Source organism: Neomonachus schauinslandi, chromosome X, assembly GCF_002201575.2.
Source record: "Neomonachus schauinslandi chromosome X, ASM220157v2, whole genome shotgun sequence".
Lineage (NCBI taxonomy): Eukaryota > Metazoa > Chordata > Mammalia > Carnivora > Phocidae > Neomonachus > Neomonachus schauinslandi.
The window spans coordinates 36,852,590-36,872,752 of NC_058419.1; the positions used below are offsets into that span (position 1 = coordinate 36,852,590).

Genomic DNA, 20,163 nt, shown 5'->3' on the forward strand with positions numbered 1-20,163 from the left:
TTGGGCCATGCATGGTGGATCAGACTCTTGTTGGCCAGGAGTTGATGCTATGTAATGTTAGGTCTTAGCATATCTGACAGATGTGTCCCAGGAACTGCAATTATTCCTAGAAACAGGAATAAATACAACCAATTCTTCCCATTTCTTGGCTCAGCAAACACCATTTTGTGTGTGTGTGTACCAATAACCCTAAATGAGGACCAGAGCAATCCCTAAGATATTTGACTCCTTAGGTTGAGAGTCAAAGTATCCACACAGGCAAAATCTCCTAAAGGACTGGGCAGGTCATTGCTGGTTAATATTCACACAATTATCTTGTCTCTTCTATGGACTCAGGAACCAGGGAAGGGATTTCATGTGGCTTGAACTTGTTTCCTCTGTTCCTACAGCTCTATACCAAATGGGATGTTCAGACCCTCTGGGGCTAGAAGGATAATGATAGAAAGGCCAGCTTTGCTTTGTTTTGCCCACAAGTCCAGTAGCTGATAGCATCAAATAATAGTAGTGATTACTCTGGGGACATTAACTCCATGGGTGTTGTGATAATGGAACATTGACCTTCCTAACAGAGAAACTCATTTCATCGCATTGTGTTATTAGCTTTCCTCTATTGGAAAGAATCCCTTGATTACTGACTCCATCATAACCCCAGGCCCTTGTTTAGCTGAATTGCCAGCTCGTTCCCTTCCCTGGCGGAAGGGTCCCTAATAGCCTTCACAGGATTTTTAAAAAGCCTGGCAATCTGAGATTCCAAAGGAGTCACTGAGCTTGAAGGCTCAGCAGCCCTCCCCAATTCGTTCCCCCTCTCCTTGCTGCCTGCCTGCTGAACTGAGCTTCCAAAACTTTGAAATTGATTTACCAGTCATTCATAGGTTTCCTCATGGTGATAAAAGAAATACTGTTCTGTTTTCAGCTGTCACCAACACTTCCTCTTAAGGCTCAGCGACAGAGTTTACTTCTAGACACCCATCTGCTGCCCTGCCTAGAGCTTGCCACTCTTTTTCCTTTGCCAACCAACTAGTGTCATCTCTCCTTTGAGGGAAGGCTGTTCGAAATGAGTGGCCCAATAGGGGAGACTGAAGGGTAAGATGGCTCTGTGTGATTCTGCCTTACTTAGGAAGAAAATGAACTCTGATGTGCATAAGCAGCCACCTCAAATGGGGCGGGGATAATTGTCCAATTTAATGGGATTTTCGTTAGGGGGAAGAGTAACATAATGTAGCTTGAGTGAGCCCTGCCCATTCTCTGGTTCTGTGGAGATGTTAATCATGCTGCTCCCGGCAAATCTGTCAGAGCTGAAGCCGATGATGTAACTGATTTTCCAGCAGGCCCTTTGTCTGAGTGACTGCCACACAGCCGCAGAACGGAGCGCCAGGGAGCTGGATGTGTTAATGGGAAAAACGCGCTTCCCATAGTTCTTTCTTCCAACGGGATGTTGTCACTGGGAGCTTTGTGTGTTGGTCAGCACGGTGGCTGGTCTTATTTCTGGTGTTTCTCAAAGTCAGGGCGGAAGGGGCATTGTTAGGAACGCAATAGATATATATGCTCATGCCAGGGTGTAGACCAGCAACGTTGGACTGCTGTGATCTCAAAGCTTTGTGTCAGAGGTCCCATGCCTTCATTCGGACTTCTTAACTGAATAAGTTATAAAAAAAATAGGTATACTAATATATATTACTATATATGTACATATATAATACAACATGCATGTAATAAATTTATGGCATTTAAAAAAATTTTTTTTTAATATTTTTAATTCTTATGTTAATCCCCATACATTACATCATTAGTTTTAGATGAAGTGTTCCATGATTCATTGTTTGTGCATAACACCCAGTGCTCCATGCAGAATGTGCCCTCCTCAATACCCACCACCAGGCTAACCCATCCTCCCACCCCCCTCCCCTCTAGAACCCTGTTTGTTTTTCAGAGTCCATCGTCTCTCATGGTTCGTCTACCCCTCCGATTTCCCCCGCTTAATTTATGGCATTTTTTAAAGAAACAGCAAGTTTTATTTTATTTTTTAGAAAGAGAGAGGGTGAGGGGAGGGGCAGAGGGAGAGAGAGAATCTTTTTTTTTTTTTAAAGATTTTATTTATTCATTTGAGACACAGAGATACAGAGAGAGAGAGAGAGAGAGCATGAGCAGGGGGAGAGGCAGAGGGAGAGGGAGAAGCAGGCTCCCCACTGAGCCAGGAGCTGGTTGTGGGACTCGATCCCAGGACCCTGGGATCATGACCTGAGCCGAAGGCAGACGCTTAACCATCTGAGGCACCCAGGCACCCCGAGAGAGAGAATCTTAAGCAGGCTCCACGCCCAGCTCGTGAGCCCGATGTGGGGCTCAATACAACCCCGAGATCATGACTTGAGCTGAAATCAAGAGCCTGACGCTTAACCGACTGAGCCAGGCACCCCAATATATGACATTTTTGAGCTCTTACTATGTGTGTCAGGCATAGAGAAGGAAGTGTGGTATTTAGCAGTGTGGAAGTGTGATCCTTAGACTCAAACCACTTTGGGATTATATTCTAGTTCTTCCAATTATTAGCTGTGTGATTTGGGGCAAGGTACTTACCCTTTTTAAGCCTCTTTCCCTATCTGTCATGGGGATCATTTTGGTAGGGCAGATTAGATGAGATAACCCATGTGATTAACTTAGTGCCTAGCAAATTGTTAAGCCCTTAATAAATGTTAACTTTATGACTAAGTTATTTATGTCCTCTCATTTAAGTCTCCCAATCAACCTGGTGTGACAGGTACTATTATGATCCCTCTTTTATTGGTGAGGGACCTGGAGTTCATAGACGTTTTAACTTTCCCCAAATTGCTGAATAGCAATTGTTTCAGCTGGACTTGGCCTCAAGGTAGCTGACTCCAGAGCCGTTAGCCAACAAGCTCTACTGTCTCAGTTACAAAGGGCTGGCAAGTTGGAATTCGTCTATCTCTCTTTAAGGGGTTCTTCACCCTGGCTGCAAATTGGAATCATCTGGAAAAAATCAGAACAGAACACTGATTGCCTCTCAGGGGGTGGAGGTTGGTGTTTACTGGGAAGATGCATGAAGGGATTTTTTAATATCTTGGTAAGGGTTTGTATTATACAGGTGTATGCACTTGTCAAAACTCATCAAATGATACAATTTATGCATTTCATTATATGTGTTATCTAAAAAAAGAAACCTTAAACAAGTATTGAACTCTAATTAATGATATGCCTGCAGAAGTGTTTAAAGGTGAAATGTGCAGATGTCTACAACCTATTTTGAAATGTCAAAAAAGAACGTGGGTGGATAGAGGGATAGATAGGTCATAAAGCGATATAGCAAATGTTAATTGTAGAATTTGGGTGATACAGACTTTACTGCATGTTTGAAAATGTTCAGAATAAAATGTGTGGGAAAGAAATTAGAATCAGTTGGGGAGCTTTTTAAAAATACTGAAGCTTGGCATCCCCTCAGAGTTTCAGAAACAAATTAGTCTGGAATAGGGTCCAGGTATGGGTTTTTAAAAAAATCTTTTCAGGTGATTCCAAAGGGTCTTTAAAACAACATAATGTATTCTGGGCTCTCAATGCCAGTTCACAATAAGCATGCCTGGGTCCCAAACTGAAAGTGTCCTGATGACATGTCAGATAATGGTAGGCCATCCCTCCTTCTCAAGCACACGTCTCTACTTCCTACACTCCACCCCTAGCCTCAAACATCTCCTCTAGCTGAAAGCAGCACCGGGAAGAATTGCAATAAACAATGTCAGCTAAATTATAAGTGGAAGCCACTTCCCTCTCCTACCCACTCCCAGCCAACAGTTTATTGCCCCCAGTTCTGCCCCACTCGGGCCTCCACTTTGCAGCTCCTGGTGAGGCACACACTCATCTTTTGGCTGAGTGGTTGACCAGACAGCTAGAGCTACATACACGGTATGGGATCGTGGAAGAGAGAGCTCAAGGTTGCCTGGATTTTAGTTTCGGTCTCGTTGCCTCGTTTATCGGGAGCGGGTTGGGATTGTGTTATCAAACAAGCATTATTTAGGTTTCTCCAAGGGGAGCAGAAGCCCCAGGATCTGAATTTCAGCTTATGGGATCTCCTAGGGGCACTTACCATGTGTTTTCTGCCAACCCTACTTAGGATTTCATTCTCTCTCTCTCTTTCTCTCTCTCTCTCTCTCCATTTCTCTCCTTCTCTCCCTCTCTCTCCTCTCTTTCTCTCTCCCTCTCTCTCTCTTGCCCTCCCTCCCTCTCTCTCTCCTGCCCTCCCTCCCTCTCTCTCATCCCTACCAGAGTGCCATAGATCTATAATGGCTCACATGCAGGAAGGAACTCATGCTGTAAATGACCCATAAGTTAAAGTCACATAGAAATGGTTCCTTCTTCAATCAATGCGCCAGGGGTCACAGGCTACTGATTCAGCTGATTCATCATCTTTTTATCATTGATGTAACTCACACAAAGGATTGTTTCTCCCCTGCATTTGGAAGGCAGCTCTGCCAGGAGAAGCAGGGACTCCTTAATTAGACTGACATATGGCCAAAAGAAGGGTTATGTGAAATTTGTGTCAGACTGTAGTGGAATCATTTCGGGAATCAGTGCAGTCACCAGTAGTTCAGACTGAGGGGAATGAAATCAGAGCCATACGCTAGATTAAGTTAAAATGGCTCTTCCTGGAGTCTCCCAAATGCAGGTAGGTGCATTGTCCCAATACCCAAACCTACTAACTTGGCCTGGCCAGAAATGAAGTTGGGTAGAAAAATAAAATTGCTTTTAATGGCTCTATTCTTTTTTTTAAGATTATTTATTTATTTGAGAGAGAAAGAGAGAGTATGAGTGGGGAGAGGGGCAGAGGAAGAGGGAGAAGCAGACTTCCTGCTGAGGAGGGAGCGCGACACAGGGCTGGATCCCTGGGATGACCTGAGCCTCAGGCAGATGCTTAACCAGCTGAGCCACCCAGGTGCCCCTTAATGGCTCTCTTCTATCTCCAAGCATCACATATTCTGTTAACATTCCTGGCAACCCAGATTCTCTCTGTGGCTTGGGCCTGTCCTGCTCCAGAACTATACTCTGGACCAGGGTTCTCTAAAATGTGGTAGACATTCCACCTGTGGCACGTGATTTTTAAAATGAGCTTCCTAGATAAGTGTTTTAAAGGTTTGTTTCTTTGTGAGAAAGAGAGCAAGGGAGAGGGACAGAGGGAGAGAGAATCCCAAGCAACCTCACGCGGGGCTCGATCTCACGACCCCGAGATCATGACCTGAGTGGAAACCAGGAGTCGGACACTTAACGGACTGTGCCACTCAGGTGCCCCAAGTGTTTCAAGTTCTAATAGTTATGTTTGCTTTGATGTATTAGGAAAAACTGGCACATCAGTCCTATTATTTCATCAACATTATTGCCTAGGATGAGGCTAATTTCTGTAGGCAAAAAGAAAAAAAACAGTCATTTTTAAACAAGTGTATGTGGAGATGGCAAAAAATCACGAAGGCGATACTCAAATGACTAAAAATTAGTAAAGACTGGTCTAGACCGGTAGTTTTCAATCCGGAGTGATTCCCCCATGCCAGGGGACATGTGGCAGAGTCTGGAGACATTTTGGTTGTGACAACTTGTGGAGAGGGGTGCTACTGGCGTCCAGTAGAGGCCAGGATACTAATAAACGTGCTACGTTGCACAGGAGAGGTCCCCCAGCCCCTGTGAAGAAAGAATTCTCCATCCCCAAATGTCAGTAGTGCCAAAGTCAAGAAAGCCTGCTATAGACCAGTGCTTCTCTGAAGCACATATGAGTCACGTGGGTATCTCGTGAAAGCACGGCTTCTGATGCAGGATGTCTGAGGTGAGGTCTGAGATCCTGCATTTCTGACAAGCCTTTAGGTGATGCCCATGCTGCTGGTCCTTGTACCACACATTGAGTAACAAGGACCTATAACTTCCTTCTTTATCCCTCCACCAGATCCTGCCTATCGAGAGTTCCAACCTCTCGCGGCTTTGCTTAAGGTTTGGGTATTCTGAGAAACTACCAAGCAGTAACGACTGAAAAGAGATTAATGTGTTTCTTGCAATTATCAGGGCCACCGAAGCTTTAAAACAAAGATTAACTTGGATGAGAATTTCAGGAGCTGAGCAAAGCCAGAGAGAGAGGCGTGTTTTGCTCTGGGATTCCTTCTGGGGAATAGGCAAAGTTCTCAGTAAAAGCCAGGTGCACCTAGGCTGGGTTTGAAGAAGTCGTCTTGCGTATTTCCCTATGCCTGGTACCCAGCACAGTGCCTAGCTCAAAGCAGATGCCTAAAACATGTTTGTTGAGCCAATAGAGCAGTTATCTATATGGGCGCCCGGGTGGCTCAGTCAGCTGACCATCTGCCTTCGGCTCAGGTCGTGATCCCAGGGTCCTGGGATCGAGTCCCACATCAGGCTCCTTGCTCAGCAGGGAGCCTGCTTCTCCCTTCTCTCTCTGCCCCTCCACCCCACTCATGCTTTCTCTCTCTCAAATAAATAAATAAAATCTGTAAAAAAAAGAAGTTATCTAGGGGCGCCTGGGTGGTTCAGTTGTTAAGCATCTGCCTTCGGCTCAGGTCATGATCCCAGGGTCCTGGGATCGAGCCCCGCATCAGGCTCCTGCTCAGCAGGAAGCCTGCTTCTCCCTCTCCCACTGCCCCTGCTTGTGTTCCCTCTCTTGCTGTCTCTCTCTGTATTAAATAAATAAAATCTTAAAAAAAAAAAAAGAAGTTATCTATAGCTCTTTAGATAACTGCTAGAGCAGCAAAGCAAGGTATCTCTGAGGGCTGAACACTGTTGTCAACCCCTTCAAGACTAGAAAAACAAATGCCCTTCAGCAGCTTCCCATTTGAAACGGTAACACTAAAATGCACCCTCCCAGAATGTTCTGCTGACCCCCGGAGTGACAGCAAGGTCACTGAATAGTTGTGTGTTTTCACTCTTCTTTGTTCAAAGTGAGAAATCACTGAACTCTACCTCTGAAAGTAATAATACACTCTAAGTTATTTAATTGAATTTAAATTAAAAAAGAAGGAAGTCTACAGAGCAGGGTGAGGGTGGTGCATCTGGGGGCAGGGGGTGACATTTTACTTGTTCCTTTCTCAGAAAGGAAGCTTTGTGGTCAGGACTGAAGACTTCAGCCCTAGGAGAAGGAACTGGGCCAAAGAGGGGAATCATCCAGTAGTACTGGCTGAATACGCTTGGCAGTGTACCTCTTCCCACTACCTCTGACTCTTGGAAACGTGTGCTAATAGATTATGTGATTTGAGGTCTGCCAGTCCTGCCAGTGCTCCTCATGTTCCCTTTCATGGGCCTGCCACAGAACCTGAAAGCACCCCTTTGAGGACTATCACCTTGGATAATGCACCTTTTCTAAAGATTCCTGTTAAATATATGGATTATTGGGGCACCTGGGTGGCTCAGTCGGTTGGGCATCTGCCTCAGATCATGATCTCAGGGTTGAGAGACTGAATCCCGCATCAGGCTCCACACTCAGTGCGGAGTCTGCTTGAGATTCTCTCCCTTTCCCTCCCCCTCAGCCCCTCCCTGTTCTTGTACACACTCTTGCTTGGTCTCTTTCTCTCTCAAATAAATAAATAAAATCTTTAAAATATATGGATTTCTGTGTATGGAGAGAGTAGATTGGTTGGTTGCCTAGGGCTGGGGAGGTTGGAGGGAAATGGGGAGTGACTGCTAATAGGTATGAGGTTTATTTTTGGAGCGATAAAAGTGTCCTAAAATGGATTGTGGTGATGGTTGCACAACTCCAGGAATATACTAAAACCCATTGAATTGTATACTTTATTTTTTTAAAAGATTTTATTTATTTATTTGACAGAGAGAGACAATGAGAGACGGATCATGACCTGAGCTGAAGGCAGACGCTTAACGACTGAGCCACCCAGGAACCCCTGAATTGTATACTTTAAATGAGTGAATTAGAGAGCATGTGAGTTATATTTCCATAGGGCTATTATAAAAATATATAGGGGCGGGGCGCCTGGGTGGCTCAGTCGGTTGGGCGGCTGCCTTCGGCTCAGGTCATGATCCCAGGGTCCTGGGATTGAGTCCCACGTCGGGCTCCCTCTCCCTCTGCCTGCCTCTCTGCCTGCTTGTGCTCTCTATCTCTCTGGCAAATAAATGAATAAAATCTTTAAAAATATATATATATAGGGGCACCTGGGTGGCTCAGTCGGTTAAGTGTCCAACTCTTGGTTTCAGCTCAGGTCATGATCTCAGGGTCATGAGATCGAGCCCCACATTGGGCTCTCTGCTTAGTGGGAGTCGGCTTGAGATTCTCTCCTTCTCTCTCTGCCCCCTCCCCCCCACTCATGCTCTCTCTCTCTAAAATAAAATAAATAAATAAAATCTTTAAAACCATAAAAATAAAGGTAAAAATAAGTATATGGATTAAATTAGGAGATACAAGTTAATTTAAGAGCTAACTAGGGAGTACCACATGGGAGGGGAAAAGAGATGGTCCCACCAGCAGAGAAGGAAACATTGAAACAAGAAATACAGGGCAGGAATTGGGAATTTTCCTTAATTTTTCAATTCTTCATAAACGCATTTCTGCTCTTTTGGAATCCAACTGCCAATGATGTTATCAAGTTGTTCAACATTAGATTCATTGCTTGGAAAAACAGCCAGGAAATATTTGGATGCTGTGAACAAAGAGAGCCAGGTCCCCTAAGATAAAATGTCCATGGCATCATTAATAAAACATAGGGTTTGGCACTATCCCCATGGTTCTGGAAGCTCTTTAAATTAGATCAAGCCGCTGGACCATTGTTGCTGCCTACAAAGAGCTATAAGACCTGAGGCCTGAGAAAAATGGCTTTCTTTTTCATTGAAATGGAGACTCTGGTTTTGGAAGAGGTGATGTGAAAACCACAATTATCTCATATAGCCTTGTGGCCAAAGGCTCGAAAGCCACAGAGAGGAACCCTTGTCTTTCCACATGTGGCTTTCCATGAACCCACTGTAATTTCAGTAGTTTGGTATGGCTCACTTGGAGTATAAATGGCAGGGCTACTTCAATAAATCTGTTTAAAAAACAGAAGTGGCAGGGCCTAGGATCTGGAACCCCTGTTCCCAGGGCTGAGCTCATGCTCACTGAACATCCAAGTGGTACAGTTTCAAACATAGTAAAGACATCTTCGCCCGCCCTCCAACTTGTGGCTTGAAATGCCTTTGGGAGGAAAAATGGCATATTTAGCTATTGTCCGTGTTTATATATTGCTGTGAATGAAGGCTCTAAGGAGTAGGGCATGATGGTTTGGCCAACTTGGGAAAAAATGGCCCACCATTGGGGGATGGGGGCGCCAGCTAGGAGGTTGGGGCTAACGAAACAAACTGGTCTTTTTTTTTTTTTTAAAGATTTTATTTATTTATTTGAGAGAGAGAGAAAGAAAGAGCACGAGTGGCAGAGGGGTGTGGGGAGGAGAGGGAGAAGCAGGCTCCTCACTGAGCAAGGAGCCTGATGCAGGACTTGATCCCAGAACTCTGGGATCGTGACCTGACTGGAAGGCAGATGCTTAACCGACTGAGCCACTCAGGTGCCCCAAACTGGTCTTTTTTTTTTTTTTTTTTTTTTCCAGTTTTGCTCTAGGCTTCTTCTGTCTGCAACTATGACCAGTATGTCCCGGGCTTGCAAATATAAATTGAGATGGGGCTGTCACTGGCACCCAGAATTGTGAATCTGCCCCAAAGGGCCACTGACTACCCTACTGCTCAGCACACCATTTGTGATTTGTCACTCCCTTGGGCACTATTAGTGCCAGAGAAACCCAGGACAAAGGAAATTCTGCAGGAAGACAAAGAGAATAGGTATTCGGTAGAGTACCGAATACATATGTATTTCAGAGTGAGGAATTATCTCTATCGGATGCCAATTGGAGCTAGTCCAGCATTTGGCCAGTGACTGACCCTGGTTGCAAAAAACCCCCCAATTTTCAGGAAAGCATTGTGGAAACTCCTCTGATTGAACTCATCTCATTCTTTAGAGAACAGTGGGTTATTTATAAGGCATAATGATATCCTGCAATGCTCCCTTTCCTGCTAAGAAGAGATTTCATCATCTCCCCAGATTTCACACCAGGGTTCGTCTCACTTGGCTCCATTTTCCTTGTGTCTGCAGATCTCAAATTGTCATGGAACATCTTGTCAGGAAAAGGCCAGATGGGCAGGCAGGGAAGTGATCCAGGCCCCCTCACTGCAGCCCCCCACCCGGCCCTCTGCCCCCCCAGGGAAATAAAGTGCTCAACCTATCTCCATTCCCTCAGGGCACTGGGGAGTGAGGGGCCAGACAGTGACGCACAAGAGGGTACCTCCAACTTAGCTTAGAGCTGCAAAAACTGGGGCCAGATGAGCATTTTTGGAGATTAGGAGCAGGAAATTCAGATTTCCATGTTGTAAGTTCACATGATGAAATCTGATACCACCCCCTCCCCTGCTCTGGAAATGAACTCAGTCCTCTCCTTGAATCTGGGGTCTCTGAGCCACAGAAGCTCACAATACCCTTTTGGTTCATGATAGGTGGTCTAAGTGCTCACAATGCACAGACATGGATCATGATACATGGTCTACGTGCTCAAAATGAGGGACATTCTCATTGCTTTTACGTTTTGATTCCCGAGAAATGTTCTTCTCTGGCAATTCTGTGGTAAAGAGATTTTAGACGAAGTCATTCCAGAATCATCTTGGCATCCTCAGCACCTAGCATAGTGTTCCATAGGTGGTGCTCAGTAAATGTTTCCTTAAAGAGTAAGCCTGACATCCAGCATTAACCCGTCCTTGTCACTTTGGAATTTGAGCATTAGGATCTCTGGTCTCTTGACCTCATCAGGCAGATGCTATCCCTTCTGTGGCCTACGTCTGCCCTCTGGACTGACTATGCCCTGGGAGCCTAGACAATGTCTACATAAAGCAGTCAGGGAAGAGGGAAGCATTGTTAGCCAAGCAGCCGTGCTTTGGATTCTTCTGCAAGCTGATCTAGGGTAAGATCTAGTTGGCTTCCTCTTCTTGGCCTTGGCCTTTAGCTTTGTGGCTTTGACCCACAGCTGGACTGATAACTTTCTATAGCCTTATTAGCTTTCCTGATTATTATCCCTCTTCCCTGACCCATGATGTGAACATTAGTCTACAGATGTCAGGGCAAGAGGCTTGGCTCTTATTGTATAGTCGCTTTACTGGTGATAAGTCAGAGTATAGTTCTGGGTTGAGGAATTCCAAACCAACTAACCTAGAAAAGGAGCAATGAGAAAGCAAGGTCAGGTTATCAAGTCTGGGGTTGAGATCCACAGGCCAGGATCTGAAAGTAAAATAAAGACAACACGCTGTCTTACATTTGGAAGCATGGGATAGGTTATGAAGATTCCTATCATGAGATTATGCTAATGATGTATTCAACCAGTTGTTCTCAACCAGGAGCAATTGTGCAAGAGGACATTTAACAACATCCACAAATATTTTTAATTGTCATAACTATGGGGATGCTGCTGTCATCTAGTGGGTAGTGACCAGGGATGCTGATAAACATCCTACAAGGCACAGGACAGCCCCCGCCCCCAACAAAGAATTATCCAACTCAAAATGTCAGTAGCGCCAATGTTGAATAACCTTGTATTAAAGACAGATACAAATTATAGATCACAACTATATAAAATATACAGATGAAAAAAGACTGGAAGGATACACATCACAGTTATAATGAAGAGTGTCTGGGTGGCAGGATTATGCATCTTTTTTTTCTCTTTCTCTGGTTTGCAAATTTTCTAATATAACCATGTTGCCTTCAATTTAAAGTAATTTTCACCTAAATATATGAACATATTCTGCTGGTAAAGTATTATAGTACTGCAGACTAAAGACCTCTTTGACCACCTGGCTTCTCCCTTTCCTTCCCTCAGTCCCTTTCCCAGAGGTAACCAGTTTGTGGATGTGACATTTCAGAGCTCTATCTGCACATTTACCCATAGATAATGTGCAGCTAAAGAAAACATATATTATCTCATTATTTACAGCTTCATAATATTTTGCAGTTTATCTGTTTCTCTGCCGATGGACATGAGGTTGCTTCTGATCCGGGGCTGTCACGGCAAATGCTGCATTGTACTTGCCTCCTTGAACATACTTGCCAGAGTTATAGCCAAAAGTAGGTATAGGAATGAAAATTTCTAGGTTATGGAAAACACACATTTAAAATTTTATCACCGGGGCACCTGGGTGGCTCAGTTGGTTAAGTGTCTGCCTTTGGTTCAGATCATGATCTCAGTGTCCTGAGATCGAGCCCCACGTAGGGCTCCCTGCTCAGTGTGGAGTCTGCTTCTCCCTCTCCCTCTGCTGCTCCCCCTGCTTGTGCTCTCTTGCGCATGTGTGCTTTCTCTCTCTCAAGTAAATAAATAAAATCTTCTTAAAAATTTTTTTTAAATTTCAAAAAAATTTTATCACCTACTATCAATTGCCCTCCAAAGAGCCCACATACTTAATTTTCTGACACCTTCACTAACACTTGATAACTTACGTTGTTTTTCACATTTGCCAATCAGATGGTTGCAAAACAGTATCCTGCTTTTGTTTTAATCTGCATTTCCCTTGTTACGGATGAGGCTGAGCACCTCTCTGTATATTTGTCGAGCCTGTCGCATATTCTTTTCTCTGAACAGTGGTGTCCACATCCCTTGCTGACTTTTGTATTACAAGACCTTTCCAATAGTTTTTAAGAATAAAAAAGAGCAGGGTTTGGTTGTGTAAAAACACAGAAGTCAGCCTACCCAGCATCTTGCCTGCCCTTTCTACCTAAGATAGAGCCTGAATCTCACCCAGGCCCAAATAACCCTTTCTTGCCATTCCTGAGAACCCAAGAAAGCAGCTCTATTAGGAAACACATTACCCGGGCCCATTCTCACCACTGCTCCCCATTGCTCTGCACTGTAAGCCTTTGCTATGCCAGCATCTTAACACTGAGTAGCCAGCAGGTACTGCCAGTCAGATTCACTCTGGTCAAATACAAATCTGATATGTGATGAGGCATAAAGGACCATGAAAGGCAGCGTGTGAACTGAATGGTATCTGCTGTCCATGCAAATGGCAATTAGGACCATTAAATTTCAGTTAATCTTCATTAAGAACATCTGTTGTCTAGCCCACATGAGGAAACCAAAGATGGGGCTGGGTAATTGTGACTACTCCAAATAAGTAGTTGTATCAACTGGTTTCCCACCCTGCAGGCATAAACTGAAAGAGATGTGGCAAGGAAAATGTATAACATGTGATATGTAGTAGCTAAGGAATAAAACTAGAGAGAAGGCTTCTTCAAGACTCTTGGGCATTATTCGAAACCGGGGTACCTGGAAGCCATGCCCCTTTGTGGTAAAGAACATGATGGATTTCATCCTGATGAATTTCAGGATCAGAAGCAGGGGCCCCAAAGACCCAACCAGAACTGGCCCTTGGCCAGATTAGGTAAGGTCAAGTTGGGCCTTACCCAATCTGGCCTTTCTGGTCCCCTTTATTTTGGTTGCCCCATCCCACATACCCTCCTACTCTGTCCCCTTGGGGCCCCACTCTCTGCTGAGGGACTGTTGATATTAAGCACTTCAAATCCCTGCTACCAACATGTTGCTTGCCATCCTTCTGCCCCACAAGTGGAGGACATCTACTTCATGACTCTCCCAGTTGGCTTGGAGCGGACTGTTCTCACCAGTTCCAGAAGACGTATTAGGGGAAGGGCAGGAACTTCTGGACCTTTGTCTGAGTTTAGGTAGGTTAAAATCTTCTTGACCATCAACTGCCATGGTGATGGTCTTCTTTTTGAAGTGAGTGGGGGGTCAGGTATCTCACCTTGGTAGCCTGACCACAGTTGTAATTTTACACTTTTGGGGGTGATTATTTTGCCAATATCAGTCTCCCCTGCCAGTCTGTAAGTAACACGGGAGCAGGAACCAGGTCTATTTTTGTTCATCACTGTATCCCCAGCACCTAACACAGTGTCTGCTACGTAAGTGCGAAATAGAATTTGTTGACTAAAAACACAAACAGTTGCGGCTTGGATGTTCTTAGAATGAAAGACAGCCAGGTGTTCTGGCAAGCGGGTGGGGAGCAGCATTTGTAAGGGGTAGGGCATGTCGCTATCTCTCTGCTCTCACCCTGGGAGTCCACAATTGACCTTTGTAAAAGGCTGTCCCCAGCCACAGCCATCCTCTGAATCTGCCAACAGTGCTCTCATCGAGGAAGGTTGGGAATGATTGAGGATGAAGCTTGCCTTTGACAGTTAACTATTTCCTCTGCTCTCAAAGCCACTGTCTTCTCCCTGACAGATGCTCATTAGCAGGCACAGGCCCATCTTGTTTCTTGGGGTCTCAGGGTAAAACTGTGCCAGCAAGCTGTGGAGCTGGGATGATGGTGGGCAACCGAAGAGCTCAGGGACTGTATTTCCACTGAATTTGAAACAAGGACATACTGGCGCATTTCTTGAATCCTCACTGCTGCAGAAATCTGCCACTATATCACTCTCTTGCCTCTCAAAGAGAATTGACATGGAAGGAGGAGAGGATGGAGGGTGTTGCAAAGATGCTGGAAATGGAGCAAAGATAGTGTTGTGAACAAACTTTGACTCAAGCCTTGATTCAAGAGAATTCTTATGAATAGAACTAGTGATTCTTTCTCCACCTCTTCTCAACCATTCCATTTAACCTCTTTTCAAATGCTGCTCTTTTCCCACATCCTTCTCTTGACCTCTTATCTATTGCCCAGAATTCTTGCACAGTCTTAATACCTCTGTTCCTGAACAGCAAAAATCAGAGATTAACTGAATCCCTAGCCTCTCCCTTATGGATCCAGGATCTTGATGCAGAAATGAGGGGCAAGCTGGATCTATGAGTACTTTCTGTGCATCAGCTCCTCAGTTGCTAACTGGAATAGCTCTTGTTCATAAAACCCAGAGTTTTCCAGGGAGACCATTGCTAATCCCATAAACTCAAGACATAGATAGAGCAGTTGGCTTGAGTATCACTAATTTCATTTTCATGCTTATGCTTCCCATCATTCATTCAGGGACAAGAACAAGTCAGCTATGATAAGGGTAAACTGTGGATTAGCATTGCGTATCATAGCTGTAAATTTTACTGCAAATGAAATGCACAGATGATTTACAACCCGTTATAGAAGAAACAAGAAGGGACAGATGAGCCTTTGATGGAAAATAACTTCGTTATTTGCTTAGTTGGGTATTTGGGATTCGTTTATTTTTCACATTTTCTAAGGAGATAGTTCCCAATAGGCCTGAGGATTGGATTTATGGTAACAGTTTAGGAGCTTAGGTGAAATTAATAAAACCAAACTTCAAAATATGCTGAAATGAAAGTTAAGAGTTTGAAGTCTAGCTATTTTTTGAAAGATTTACTTATTTATTATTAGAGAGAGAGATAGCATGAGCGGGGGGGGGCAGAGGAAGGGGGAGAATCTCAAGATGACTCCCTGCTGAGCCACGGAGCCTGATGCAGGGCCCCATCTCACAACCCTGAGATCATGACGTGAACGTCTGACAAGAGTCAGACACTTAACCGACTAAGCCACCCAGGCGCCCTTGAAGTCTAGCTCTTTTAAAGATACTGACAATTTCCCTTTAGAAAGTGATCCTTTCAACTCTGGACATCTGAGAGACATGAAGTTCATTGCTTTTCAGTGTTTTTTGAAAATGCATACACATAACATATTCATCCATCATCATTTTTATGTGAGTCAAGCAATCCAAAAGTATAAAGAGAATATGTGAATGTCCTTTCTCCTCCTCTCCAGTTACTCTTTCTCCTTCCAGAGGTGACCACTGTTAAGTGTTCAATGTGTATCCTTCTAGCCCTTTCTAAATACATTTATATCAGTCGCTCTCAACCAAAGCAATTTTGTCTTTCAGGGGAACATTTGGCAATGTCTGGAAGCATTTTTGGTTGTCATAGCTGGGGGTGGGATGTTACTGTCACCTAGTGGATAGAAGCCAGGAATGTTGCTAAACTTCCCACAGTGCACAGGACAGCTCCTCCAAGAAGAACAAAACAAAACAAAAACCCCACAATCATCTGGGACCCCTGGGCAGCTAGTTCGTTGAGCGTTAGACTCTTGGTTTCAGCTCAGGTCATGATCTCATGGTTGTGGGATCGAGCCCTACACTGGGTTTGGCACTCAGTGTGGAGTTTGCTTCAGATTCTCTCTCTCTCACCCTTTGCCCCTCCCCACTCACGCACTCACATGCTCTCGCTCTCTCTCTCTCTAAAATGAATAAATAAAATCTAAAAAACCCACAAAGAACAATCATCTGACCCCAAATGTCAACAGTACCAAGGTTGAGAAACCTTGATTTACACATAGAGATGGAGGTAGAGATAAATATATCTATTCTTAAATAAGATCACATAATCTCCATTTGTCCACAATCTGCTTTTGCACCATTTGGAGCTCTTTCTGTATGGGTATATACGTTCCCATTGCATTCCTTTTTAATAGCTGCATGGTATTCTCTAGTATGGATATATTGTAGTTTATGAAATAGTTCTCTATTGGTGGAGAGTTAGGTTGCCTCCAATTTTTGCAGTTACGTACAATACTGTAATAAGCATCTTTGTACGTATATCATCAGATTCCTAGGGTATAATTACTGGGTCATTGATTACATATATTTTCTGTTTTGATACATTCTGCCAATTGTTCCGTCCCTAAAAGCCTTTATAAATGTTTACTCCCATCCACAGTGTTTAGGAGTGCAGTTTTCTTATATTTTCTGCAACACTTTCATCAGTCTTTTAGATTTTTACTAGTCTGCTGGATAAAAATAATATATAATTGCTGCTTTAATTTGCATTGCCCTGAGACTATAGAGATTGAGTGAGTGAGAATTTTGGCCATTTTAAATTAATTAGTTAATTAGTTGCCTGTTTATTTACTTTGCCCATTTTCCTATTGGATTCTTTGTTCTTTTTAAAAAACACTGATATGGGGGTGACTGGGTGGCTCAGTCGGTTAAGCGTCTGCCTTCAGCTCAAGTCATGATCCCAGGGTGCTGGGATCGAACCCCGCATCGGACTCCGTGCTCAGCAGGGAGCCTGCTTCTCCCTCTCCCTTGCCTGCCTGTCTGCCTACTTGTGATCTCTCGCTCTCTCTCTCTCTGTCAAATAAATAAATAAAATCTTTTAAAAAATAAAACAATAAAAATAAAAAACATTGATATGATATATTTTAGAAGGTAATCCTTTGTTGAATATGTGGCCAGTATTCTCTGTCTTATAACTTGTATTTATTTATTTGATTTATTTACCTCTTCTTTTTTTGTAAAATGTTAAATTAAAAGCCTTTAATTTTGGCATAATCAAATTTATTACTCTTTTACTTTGTGGCTTCTGTGTTTTAGATCTTGTTGAAGAAGGCCTTCCTTACCTGAAGATGATCAAAGCATTCTTCTCTATTTCTTCAAACATTCTTATTGTTTTTTCCTTTTATGCTCATCTCTATTTTTTGTGTTTTTTGTGAGCTACAGGGAAGTGTCTACCGTTTTTCAAAAGAGATAGGCAAGGTCTCATCCCAATTTATAAAATAATTAAATTCTTTCTCCACTGATTAGAAGTGTCATTTTGACTCTCAATTCATCTATGATCTCTGTTCCATGGATTTATTTCTGCCTGTTCCTGGCATAATACTACCCTGTTTTAAACACTATAGTTTATTTTGATGTCTGATGTTGTAAATCTCCACTGGGCCCTTTTTTCCCCAAGATATCATGCCCTATTTTTATACATTTTGTCTTCCATATGAACTTTTTAGAAACAGATTGTCAATTTTCATTAAAGTGCTACTGAGATTTTTATTTGGACTGTCTTGAATTGTATATCTAAGTTTAAGGAGAAATGACATCTTTAAAATATTTTGAAAATGAAAATATCTTTTATTTTCTTCAATAAAGACTTGTATAGTTTTCACCAACTAGGTCTAAGACATTTTTAATAGATTTGCTTCTAGATATCTTATAATTTTTCTTGCTCTTGTGAATAGAATATTTTTCCTCTAAATTTTTTAATAATTGACTATTGCTGCAGTATAAGAAAACTATTATTTTGTATGTTGATCCGGTATGTGGCCATCTTGCTAAACTATCTTATTGGAGCACATGGATTTTTGTTCATTTTCTGCAATTTTCTGAGTAGATAATCATCCAGTATGAGAATAGCAATGATTTAGCTCCGCACAGTGGCAGTGTTGTGGCCAGTGAGGTTTATCCGAGGCACAATTATTGCTCATTGAAAATAGTGATAATTCTTTCTTCCATTTTGCAAAATTTATACCTCATTTTTTGTTCTTACTGCAAGCTCATTACTTTGTAAGGCTATGTGTTTAAAAGTTCAATCCTATGGTGAGTCAAAATCTGTTTTGAAATTCTTTTTGTCCAGCAGTTCCAGCTCGGTGTTCTAGAGCTAAACAGAATAAGGCAAATCATTCTTCTGCAGGATAAGCCTTCAGATATTTAAATTTGTTTCTTGTGTCCCCCACATCTTCTGTTTTCCAGGATAAGCGCCTCTATTATCTTCAATATATATGCTTTTCCCATCCTGAGTCATCTTTCTCCAAATGCACTCTGTTTTGTTGATGTCCCTCTCAAAACATGGTGGCCAGAGTGGAAGAGAGTGCAGATATTGTCTGACCATTGCCCAGTACATATAGAGAAACTAATTTTACGAAGTTGCACACAAAACTCCCCTCAATGTCCTGTAAGATTACAATGTCAGAGCTACATGGCTTTAACATATTATTTTTTTGCAATGGAATTCTTTTTTTTTTTTTTTTATTTGAGGGAGAGCACGAGCAGGGGAAGAGGCAGAGGGAAAAGCAGACTCCCTGCTGAGCAGGGAGCCCAACATGGGGCTCAATCCCAGGTCCCCGGGATTATGACCTGAGCCAAAGGCAGATGCTTGACGGACTGAGCCACCCAGGCGCCCCTGCAATGGAATTCTTTTGCAAATGAAATCTTAGCCAGAATCCTAATTCTTAAAACACTTAAGAATGGAGTTTCTCTTGTTGAAATGAAAGGAGGGTGGGAGGTTACAGAACCTTCATGTCAACTTCCTTCTTGTTCCCCAAGGTAGCCCAAGAAGCATCCCAAGGATCTGAAGAGCGTAGTTTGAAAACCATGAATTGAGTCCAATTTCTTCAGAGAACAATGTGGCCCAAAGAGGCAAAGTGACTTACTGAGGTCACATGGTGACTTAGCGAGACAGATAGAACTAAACTTGGGTCTCTTAACTCCCATTCCAGAGATCTTTTCACTGTGTCATTCTATTCCTCACTATTAACTCTCACACATTAATGACTCATATTAGCCTTGGGATCAACTAAAATCCTAAGGCTGCTGTTAATATCCATCTTGCTCCATCATATACAGTTGATTTTTGGAAATCTAAATGTGGAACTTTACATTTATTAAGTGCATTAAATATAATCTCTCCTGGAACTCAAAGGAACATTAGAAATCTTTGCTTTTGGCCCATAAGTCCTGCCCTTTAAAAAACTTTTTAAAACTTTTTTTTTTCTTTTAAGATTTTGTTTTCAAGTAATCTCTATACCCAACATGGCACTTGAGCTCACAACTCCAGATCAAGAGTCGCATACTCCACTGACTGAGCCAGCCAGGTGCCCCAGAAAACTTTCTGAAATCTTGATTCTGTCATTTAACATCAATCGCTTTCTTTTGGCAGGGCTATTCAAGTAAAGCTACAATTCATTACACTGACATTAAACCCCCAGTTCTTCAATTTGCCAACAAATGTATAATCAAGACCTAACTTCAAAAACTTCAGACTGATATTTTATGGCATTTCTGTTCCTTTACCTGGAGAACTCCTACTCACCTATTGAGACCCATTTCTTTCTTTCTTTTTTTTTTTTTTGAGACCCATTTCTTTTTTTTTTTTTTTAAGATTTTATTTATTTGACAGAGAGAGACACAGCGAGAGAGGGAACACAAGCAGGGGGAGCGGGAGAGGGAGAAGCAGGCTCCCCGCTGAGCAGAGACCCCGACGTGGGGCTCGGTCCCAGGACCCTGAGATCATGATCTGAGCCGAAGGCAGAAGCTTAATGACTGAGCCACCCAGGTGCCCCTTGAGACCCATTTCTAATGTCACCTCCTCTGTGAAGTGTTGCTAT

At 43.0% G+C, this 20,163-nt stretch overlaps 1 protein-coding gene and 1 non-coding gene across 2 annotated transcripts in view; both read left to right on the forward strand.

The window, feature by feature from the left end:
• The window catches only part of DCX (doublecortin), a 101,661-nt gene that overhangs the window by 35,034 nt on the left and 46,464 nt on the right, over positions 1–20,163 (forward strand). The window lies entirely within an intron of this gene.
• On the forward strand, positions 18,203–18,347 carry LOC123323435. Its single transcript, XR_006539382.1, has one exon. It is a non-coding gene; the product is annotated as a U4 spliceosomal RNA (small nuclear RNA).